This window comes from Epinephelus moara, chromosome 24 (assembly GCF_006386435.1).
Source record: "Epinephelus moara isolate mb chromosome 24, YSFRI_EMoa_1.0, whole genome shotgun sequence".
Lineage (NCBI taxonomy): Eukaryota > Metazoa > Chordata > Actinopteri > Perciformes > Serranidae > Epinephelus > Epinephelus moara.
The window spans coordinates 44,820,285-44,831,325 of NC_065529.1; the positions used below are offsets into that span (position 1 = coordinate 44,820,285).

Here is an 11,041-nt window from a genome sequence, read left to right on the forward strand (position 1 = left end):
GTCTGTTACTATGGTAACTGACCGAGAGCTTAAGTTACCTCTCTCTCTGAAACAGGCTAGAGTTACCCCTCTTTCTCTGGTTTGAGTTACCTCCCTTTTTGAAACGGAAAACTCAGAGTGTCCCTCATTTCAGGGTTAACAGACTCTGAGTTTTCACTAAACCTGCTTTGTGAAACGGACCCCAGAGAGGTTTGTTTCAGCCTCTGTTTTAAATAATGTGGCGCCCTCTGCTTTGTTTCAGCCTCTGTTTTAAATAATGTGGCGCCCTCTGCTGTCCAAAAACCCACATTTCTCTTTTGTTGTGTAAAACCTCTGCACAAAGGCTCAGGTTGGTGGTGCTGTAAACACCAGTTTACAGGCAGTTTAGTTAGTGGTCTTATTCCTCTTCTACCAGAGCTAAGTGTGGCAGAGACCACACAGTTTGTCTCCCTGTGCTTTGTGTGGCAGAGACCACACAGTTTGTCTCCCTGTGCTTTGTTTTTGAGTTGTACTAATTCTGCTAATTACCTGTGGCAATGCAGCTTTCCTGTACTGGGAGTAGTGAACTACATGTAATCAGACAAGTAGTTTAACAACATTTTGCAGCAGCATATTTGCACAGTGAAAAAACTACTGAAACTACAAACAGTTCTGGGCCATAAAAGGAAAGCTTTTTATTTTTTTTATTGTGTCATTGCTTCTCTACTGTGATTAAACCCCCTTTTGACTTTCTGGCTGATGNTTTTTGAGTTGTACTAATTCTGCTAATTACCTGTGGCAATGCAGCTTTCCTGTACTGGGAGTAGTGAACTACATGTAATCAAACAAGTAGTTTAACAACATTTTGCAGCAGCATATTTGCACAGTGATTCAAAACTACTGAAACTACAAACAGTTCTGGGCCATAAAAGGAAAGCTTTTTATTTTTTTATTGTGTCATTGCTTCTCTACTGTGATTAAACCCCATTTTGACTTTCTGGCTGATGGACACTGTATACAAAACAAAGCTGGCATTCTTTGCTCTTCCCCATGAATAAAGTTGGTATGTTATTGGTTTTGGTTCACATATGACCTGTGAACAAGTGGGCACTTGTTTTTACAATAAACTAAATTAAGTGGGATTTCATGCTGGCATGTTTCTTCTTTGTATTATATTTTGTTTTAATGTCATGTACAGTAACCAAGTAGTTTCAGTTGCCTTTTTTAGTTGCTTTAAACCACAGTAGATTTCTCCTGAGAGTAGCTCTGCTGGAGTCGAACTTCTTCCAGTGTGAATTAATTGGCTGCTTGCAAAGCTATTAAAGTCGCTTCCCCAACACTGCAAGCTGACACAGGAAAGACTTATAGTGCAACACTGAGATCAGCATGTCTCTTGTCAGGGGTTGAAATAAAAAAGTCCTTGGATTAAAAATACACTTTGATTTCATGATATTGGATTTGGGCTGGCGACACAGAGAAATTCAAATATCACTATCTTTGACCAGATGTCTCGATATCAATACTGTGGCAATATTTTAGGGTGAACTATTGGTGCTTTCACAATGAGATTTTTGATGAATAATCATCCAGTAACGTGGATATAATGACGGAGGGGATAAAGGCAAAAAACAGAACAGCGAGAAAAGTCTGGTGAGTTTAGAAAATCACATCACTTTACTGTAATGCAGCCTTAAAACCAGCAAAAGACAGCACTTACTATATGATATCCAACATCTATAAGATGATATCTCATATCCTGATATCAATATAATATTGATGTTGCCCAGTCCTATTTTGGATTCAGCAACACAAAGTATCAGTCATCATGTAGCCATGTATGCTGCATCACTGCTGCCACCGTCCATCCTTGTCTTTGTCATGCAAATGTTCACTCTCAATAAACTTTTATTAATCTATTTAACTTCTCAATTTAATGGATGTTTCACAGAAGAGATTGAAAGAAACAAATTATTAAGCACTTGATGGAAAAACAGGCTAAACACTGATGATAGTACGGCTGTCACTGGTGGTTTTAGTGTCTTTTTTTAAATGGTAGCTTTGAGTGAAACAGCAAAAACAACTTCAAATACTAAATGGATAAAAGTGAAAGAGCTCATTGACTACATATGAAAACATAGCAGGTGATAGCGTTGACCTGACACCAATAAAAAGGAGAACAAACATCCTCCATCACACCCTCTTAGATAATATTTGAATTAAGAAACTACAGAAGGATGACGAGTTAAAGCAACAACCTGAATATACAAGTGCAGAAACACACTGCACGCAGAGTGTATGTTATATTATATTTCATTATATCAGATAATTCAGAATGCTGCTGCTAGGGTCCTGAAAAAACTAGGAAACATGACCACATTACTCCAGCTCTAAAATCCTTACACCTGTCACTCAGAGAACTGACTGACTCAAAATCTTGCTGCTTGTATATAAATCACTCTGTGGCTGAGCACACAAATACATCTCTGACATGCTTGAGACATATGAACCCTCTAGGACCCTGTGGACATCTGGGGCCAGCCGACGGACCGTCCTGAGAGTCAGGACAAAACATGGTGAAGCAGTGTTTTGTCATCATGCAGCACAAACCTGGAATAACCTCCCAGATGATGTTAGACAGCCCCAACTCTGAACACTTAAGTCAAAGCTGAAAACATTCCTTTCTACACTGCCTACTCCACCTTGTGATGACTGCACGTTTATTTTTGAATTCAAATTTAAATCATCTTTTTGTCTTTTCATCTCTTGTCTGCACGTTTGCTATTTTTAATGGTGACTTTTTGTAAAACTGTAAATAATTTAGTGATAAATTTTGCCTTTCATCTTTTTTTCTTTTCACTCTTTTCTGTATCCTTTATTATCTTTTATATTTCATTGCTCTGTGAAGCACTTTGAATTGCCCTTGTGTTTGAAATGTGACGTGTTTCACCTTCACCGTTTTTAACCTCACTGAACATTTCTGCAGATTTTGGACTGTCGTGTTTGACCACTGATTAACTGATTGTATTTGATGATTAAAAACATGCAACACACAATAGACACAATAAAGCCTGCAGGCTTATTTCCATTGGGGTCCTCTGGTATTAAACTTTACACACACACAACATGATAAAACATGCAAACAATATCATCAGTAGCAGGCAGCAGAGTAGCTATGTCAGCATGCTTGTTTTGTTGGTTACAAGTTAAAATGTGAATATGCTGCATGGTAGGCCAACTAAGTGACAATTTCTTTAAGGCCACTTCTGCGACATACATACAGATTTATGGGCAAATTATTCAACCCTCAGCACAAATCGGGGGGAAATCCTTTAAATGTTCATCTCTCTGGTAGAATTCAGAGACTTGAAGACTACATTACAAGAATCTGAATAACGCTTTTCTAAAAACACAACTAGTGTTTTCTGTAAGCAAATATGCCAATGCCACGAAGGAAATTTAAGTTTGCGTCAACACATTTGTCCATGCAGAAGTTACAATATCTCACACAGTTCACACACAGGCCGAAACTGAAAGTTCAAATGTCAAAGTATATAAAGAATATATTCTGTCTATCAATGATCACACAAGAGTCGACAAATACAGCATACAGTTATCAATATGAGCCAGTTCAACCTTGCAGTGATTTGTACTATATGCCTGTGCCAGTTGATACTTAACGTAGCCTACCGCAAAACTGCAATAAACAGTCTTGTCCCAATTAAACACCCAGTCCCTTTAACTAGCCCGGTGTGGCAACACATTTTGACAAATAAAGGCCTATCTCAATTAGGGGCCTGATCTGGTCGCAAAGCAGTATATATATATTTTTGTTAATAGACTTTCTTCAGATGTATAAAACCAGGTTGTTGGCTACCTCAAATCATGCGTCCATTCCTCGATTACCCTGTAAGTTATTCATATTCCTTTAGTCAGCAAGGGTCCTTTGATGAAAAGAATCAAAAGGGTTTTTTATAAAAATGAATCCAAGTTGTGAGGATTGTTTTAACAGGATAAAGTGATGTTGTGTCCGTATGCCGAGTGATCATTATCCTTGAGTGCTGTAACTCTCTCCCTTTCTGATGCACTGTCTGTCGGAGCTCAAATATATGATTTGTGATTAATATATTATCTGAAACCAAATTTGATTGAAAGTGGTTTAGATAAACAATGTGATTGTATGTCCCATCTTTGCTGAGCAACAGTTTTGTGTAAAATGAATTAAAGGCCTGTCCCAAATATAGGCTTGCTGATTTCAGTTAAGCAAATAATAGCCCGGGCTATTAATTTAAATTTTACAGTAGTTATAGTACGTGCCAAAAAAGGCAAACATGCAAATCACATGAATTTTATTCTTTTCTCCAAAGATGATTTCACCACATTTACCAAACTTTTTTTGAGATGCTCTGTTAAAAAACTGTGGAAAAAAAGAAAAAGCATTCATTTTATTCTCTTGTAGGGTTTTTCCGTGACCATCAACTGTTGACATGTAACACCTACAGTAAGCGCCTCCAGCTTTTAATGCTGCATTCTATAGTCACAGAAGAACCAATGAAGGATGTCATCCAAACTCATAACGGTTTCTTTTTAAATGGCACTAGTTCAGATATTTGTTTTATTCTCTTTGGTTGGACCGCTACAGCCATAAAGGTTTTGACCTCTAGTCTTATTCAAGTCATATTTTTCAGAGTAGGAAATGCTGAATAATGACCTCCTCCTCTCCTTACATGCCCCTTTCTCTTTGATACATGCCTGCACACATCAACACAGAGGTGGCGTCCTTTATACTGTAGATAGATGCGGACTGATTGCTGATTCAAGAGTTGTGCAAAGTTTCTCACAGGTGCTTTGAATATTCACATTCATAATTATGACAGTAATTTCCGTTTTTATCCCAAAGTGATTTTCCAGTCAAACACAGAAGGCAGAAACTCAGGAGCTGCAGCTGAAGCTTCATAGCTGCTGAGTTGATCTTTGGAGTCATTATTGTCATAAAAGTCAGATGTGTTTTTAATCAACGTTGCACCGAGTTTAAATTATCTTTCGTTATCATCTCACCTGGCCTCAGGTGTCACACCTTCAGAATAAGAGCGTGTTTTTACTCAGTTAATCATTGTTAGGTCAGATATCATTATTAGCAGCAGTAGATTAGTTCCAAACTTAATGATTATTGTGTCTTTAAAATGTTTGTTTCTTCTTTTTAACACCTTCTGTGATATCATGACTCTCAGTTTTATTTTTCAGTGCTGCTTCCTGTCCCGTCACTGTGTTTGAGCTCCTGTTGCTAAGAAGGACTTTGTGCATGTAATTAACCTCTGGTTTATTTGTGTAATAAAACTTTATAAATTTTATAATGTAGGGCTATGGAGAAGCATCACAACAGTGTCACATAATGGATACTGGGTAAATTATCCAATCACAGGAGCACAAAATGAGGTCAACTGGTAATTAAAACACTGAGAAACAGACACCCACTCAGGGAAATAAAATAAAGCTTATTTTCTTACACTATAAAACATTATACTGTTAAAAGCTCACACAGAAACAGAAGATAAGGTTTCTCATCATGTATAAAAAAAAAACCTTCAAAAAAAAAATCTACATACAGTAACAAGCCAGAAGTTTAAAATGAGAAAGAGGACATTAGAGACATGAGGAGAATTCATAGGGGATTTTTTATAATTTTGCATTCATCTGCTGTTAACTCCTCCACCCTTTGGATAGTCAGGGATTAATAACAGCTTGTCAAAAGTAGCTGAGCTCCAGTGTCTGTCTGTCTGCACTGAATGTTCATTTTGCTTTTTTTTTTTTTAAGCGTATCTAAATATCAGCTGTGACATTATCTGCTTACAAATTCCCCAGATATCTATAAGCTACCGTGGTTTGTGCCTCCAGAGACAAAATGCTTTGAGCTGAATCACTGAAACACTGGCCTCACTTCTCTCCAGTGAGACTGAAATAAATCAGATATTACTGTTCACAGATGACCCGAGACCTGAACATGATCCCCAAAAATCTGTCACTGTTTGAACAGAAGTTAGAACTTGAGATATGTGTCATACAGTACACTTTCAGGAACTCAGTGTATGATGGGAAAATGTGTCTGTGTGTAGATTTCAATGTGCATTTGTGACCCACAATAAAAACATGAAAGTAACAGGACTTACTGTAATAAAACATTTATATCATAAACTGGTGCAGGAAAATTCAGAGTGCAGAAAATTAAGTGTCTGATGCTCAAATTTTTCTGTGGAGGACCTAAAACCCTCCATTTCATGTGTCAAACTAATGTTGAAACAAAGCCTATGCACTTGGGTGTGTGAACCAGGTGTGAATCTCTGCTCTGAGCCACTAAAGTGGGATTTATTCTTGTGCATCAGCTCTATGCAGACCCCACACCCTAGCCTACGCATGTGCCCTACGCCATTGTGAGCATTTATACTTGTACAGTGGTGTGTCTGTGTCACTCTGCAGTTACACCTCCAGAACACTAGTCGGCAGTGGGGTTTCTGTGAAGTGCTGTAAATTTAAACACACTTTACACACATTAAACATGGCTTAATAGAGACAATCTCAAACACAAGTACACAAATCAGCTTCACTATAACTCACAGCATTCACAGACAAACACTTGTCTTTATCTGGACACATTTTCCCCACAAATACAACATGCTAACGTTATTAGCACAAGCCTTTGGCATTTTACATTGATTTAAGTAGCCTAGTGGCTAACAGACTTTTCCTCTACTCATATGAAGCCAGGGACAACAGCAACATTTAACAAAGGTAACGTTACAAAAATTGGCTCCATTACAACTCACAAGGTTCACTGACAAAACAACTGTCTGACACTAAACACGTTTTCCAAACAAATACAACATGCTAACGTTATTAGCGCCAGCCTATGGCATTTTACATTGTATAAATCAGCCTAGCGATGAGTGGAGATTTCCTCTGCTCAAATGAAGTCAGGATAAATCACACACGTGGCCTAAAATGCTATTTTTGTGGAGGCTTTGTCTTCACAATTTATTGTTACCTCTGAAATTAAAGTAAATAAAAAGCTTCATTTCCACTGAGGGAAATGGTTTCATCTCTGCATCACCACAACGTCTAGTTACATTTCTGGGGAGGTGCACGTCAGGCAACGGCGTAGGTCGAATTGACGCAGAAGTATAAATCCTGTGTAACAGGTTTAAAAGTTTTAACATAGTAAAGATAAGTTGGTCAGCAGAGGGCGCCACATTGTTGAAAATTACAGCTAAAACAAACCTCACTTCTGATCAACTTCTACATATCACTGATCAGAGGTCAGCTATAGAGGAAAACAGCTTTTAATTAAATCTTTAACTTTAACAAAACAACCACCAGCGTCAGCAGCAGTGTAGCCTGAAGCTGAAGTCATCAAACTGGGGTCCAGGGACACTTAAGTATTTTTTATTTCAACCTGTTCTGGATTGTAAATCATTGAAATAAAACAATCCACGGGCCCTGCTGCATATTCAGTGTGACGGACAGTTTAACCAAAGAATAAGTTTCACTTGTCAGATAACAGTCGACTGAAGACGAGTATTCAATATTTAAATAGAAAAAAGCAAAGACCAGAGGAACATTTGGATCAGATACAGTTGTGTTCCTAAAAAAAAAAAAAAAAAAAAGACCCTCGCAGGCCCATTTTCTCGCCTGAGAAACACACGTCTCAAGTATTTCACCAAAAGCATGTTTTCAGCATCAAACACTCACCTGTAGGACTCAAAGCTTCCTCTTCTGCTGAGGACGGCAGCACATCAGACACAATGGACTCCAACTGACTCAGTTTAACGCTGGAAAAAAAAACAATCACAACATCTACAGAGATTTTTTTTAACCCTTCATGCAACATATTGCACGTCTCCACTGTTCATCTGCACGATCAGTGTGTTGCAAACTGGATAAATAAATCACTGATGTAGGACTTGCCTCTGAAATGATTTACTTTATTTGAATGGAAGACAAAATTTGAAGAACATGGAACACTTTTTCCTCTCAGTGAGCACACACTTCAGTCAACATATTTCATCAGGTGCCCACATTTCTGGAGCCGTCTCTCTCTCATAAGTTAAAGGGGAACTAATGTTTTTTTCAACCTGGGCCCTATTTTCTGATCTCCTTTTGTCTAAATGAGTGATAGGATGTTCAATATGTGACATGTCTCCAGTACGAAGCTAGGGCTGACCTTCCTGCAGCCCGTGAGCACGCGCTATATTAAATANAATGGCTCATTCAGATCCAGTTGGTCAAAATTGGGTAAAAATTTGGACATGTTTGTTGCGGCAAGTCAAAACACTCACTCAGAGAGTGAACGTCTGGCTCTGAAATCTCACGTCTCGCGAGATTTGAGTTGGTGCAGGAAGTTACTGCTGGACTGACCTTACAAACACGAGGAGTTACTCTGTTTGGAGCAGTCATGGCTGAATTTTTACCCGATTTAAGTCACTTCAGTTTCCATAGTTTTTAGCCTGAGCAGCATTTGTCCTACAGGCTCCCTGCTACCATTTATTATCTACTCCAAAGACTACAGATGACACAGTTGTGATTTGACTGTCTGAGAGTGTTTGATCTATATTCACCTTCATCCAGCTCTTTTCACTTTGTGCTGCTGCCCATCAACCACAACAGCAGGTGGAGATGCTGACTGCTACTGATTTTCTGCTTCAGGATAGTCTGATTCCAGGACTTAATACAGCTCAATGGTTTGTACAAAGGAACAAAGGTGGAGTTTCAGTCCTGTCTTTTGTTTTAGGATAGTTTGAGTGATTTATCTGATGACAGAAAAAAAGGAATAACAAAGGATATTATTCTAGAGATCATAGTTTCTGATTTCAATAACTTAATAATCCAACAAAGGCAATTTAGCTTCCCAACTTGAACTAACAGTGTAAACTAAACATGAAGAGAAAAACTTCACACTAATGAAAGTTATCTGTACAGCAAATGAATTATAAACTACTAAAGCTGCTATGAACACATTTAAACAAAGGGAAACTTACATTTCATATACACAGCTCAAACTACTGGAGGGATGAGGCATCCGCATGCAGCCAGCTGGCTCTTTGTTCTCAAGAGGATCTGCCACAGGTGAGCTGACTGCCTTTAAAGGCTCTGAGGCTCCGCCCATCCAGGGAGCAGAGAGCTATAATCAGTCATTTTTAGAATAAAATCAAATCATCGCAGGTATATTTTAACTCATGCTCTCAGCTCTAAACACAGCTTTATCACAGGAACACTAGTTTTACCAACTGTTTCTAAAATCCCCAAATTGAGACTTTTATTTCTTATAATAGAAGAAGAAGAAGAAGATGATAATATACTTCATTAATCCCTGAAGGATTTTCATAAACACACAGGTCAGAAATACGCACCTCGGCAGTGCCCAGGAGGTGAACTGGCACCTCTCCAGCTACCAATCCATGCTCCATATATGGTCTGAATGGGGACTTGAGCTGGTGACCCTCCGGTTACCAACCCAAGTCCCTACAGACTGAGCTGCTGCTGACCCCAAATATCATAATGATAATATTCAAATGAGCTAAAAATATAATTTCATGTTCATCATCAGGGTTCAGCCCTGAGATTTACAGTAAGACCTAAAACACCTCTGTATTAACCCTGTAACATTTGTGAATTACTGAATTATTCTTTTCTGTCATACCTTCTACAAAACCACTATATGTGATCATCAAAACATTTAAAGTATCTTCTGCTTCAATGACAATGATGTGGATGGAAGTGATTCCAAACTCTCTTTGGAGGAACATAATTCACAGATATCGTAATAAAAAAATTCACAACTTTGCTGTATTTATTTTATTTACTTATTATTAGAACCACAGGCCTCATATATCAATGTAGTCTCAGTGAGGTTTTATGAAACAGAATGGTTCATATCAGAGAAGAAACACAGCTGTGAAGACTGGACAGATATGTTGATATATATCATTTAAAGTTGGCTTTACTTCTACGTTTGATGCACTTTCAAGCTAAACACAAATCTACAACTGCAATAAACTGCAAATGTTGTAACTACAAAAAGAAATCGCTTGCTCCAGTCTCTTATAGTGCTGCCTGAAAAAACATCACAAAAAGCTAATCTAACCCTCAGAATAAAACTGCAAATCATGAGCAGCAGATCGATCGTCGGCTAAACACACAGAACAGTTCATTTTGATCATGAAAAGACATGAAACACACATGTACCTCAGCATGAATCTGATGGTTGATTTCCTCCTGTGTGACCACACAGCGATAGAGGTCGGTCCTTGTCACAGTAGTTTGGAGGATGATGTCATAGCTGCCTCCTCTGTCTGTGACCTGTGTCTCCTCAGCAGGAAGGATGTTTCCATCACTGTCCTTCCACTCTGCTTTAGGTTTTGGAGAAGCACCATGAACCTCACACTGCAGCTGCACTCCATCATCTGTGGTACCAAGTATTCTGATGTTTGGCCTTAGAGATGAAACTGTGAACACAGAATAAACAATAACTTATAAAGAATAATTACAGGATTAGACTTTTTTGTTCAGCCCCTCTCTGCTTGTATATGAACATATTTCAGTGTGAGAAAAACAGAGAAACTAGAAAACAACATGAACCTTAATTAAACATCTGAGCCTTGTTTGGTGACCTCACACTGCAGCAGTGACCTGTCCTCTGTGTTGCAGCTTATGACCTGCAGGTGCCAGACAACACGGTGGAGACGAGGATCCAGTCATTAAATAAGCGGCTACCTCTGTAACTGTTTCATTAAAGTACTCACCACCAACAAGATCAATGTGATCAATTCTGATGAATATGGAGGCGTTGCCGTGTTTCAGCTCATCTTGGAAATGAAAGACTCGACCTTTGAACTGCTCATCTTGACCTGAACCACCGTTGTTGTGATGGAGGCCTTTATCATACATGAACACCCCCGTCATACCATCATGTTTCCTCCAGACAAAGAGTTTCTGCTCGATGTTCTCCTTGGTGCTGAGGGAACAGGGTAATGTAACATCACTCCCTTCTGACACCAACACTTTGATGGCCGCTGGTCCTGGAACATAAAAACAT

At 38.6% G+C, this 11,041-nt stretch overlaps 1 protein-coding gene across 1 annotated transcript in view; it reads right to left on the bottom strand.

The window, feature by feature from the left end:
- LOC126385712 (butyrophilin-like protein 1) overlaps positions 1–11,041 on the bottom strand; it is a 20,724-nt gene that overhangs the window by 7,976 nt on the left and 1,707 nt on the right. The gene's annotated exons all lie outside the window — the stretch shown is intronic.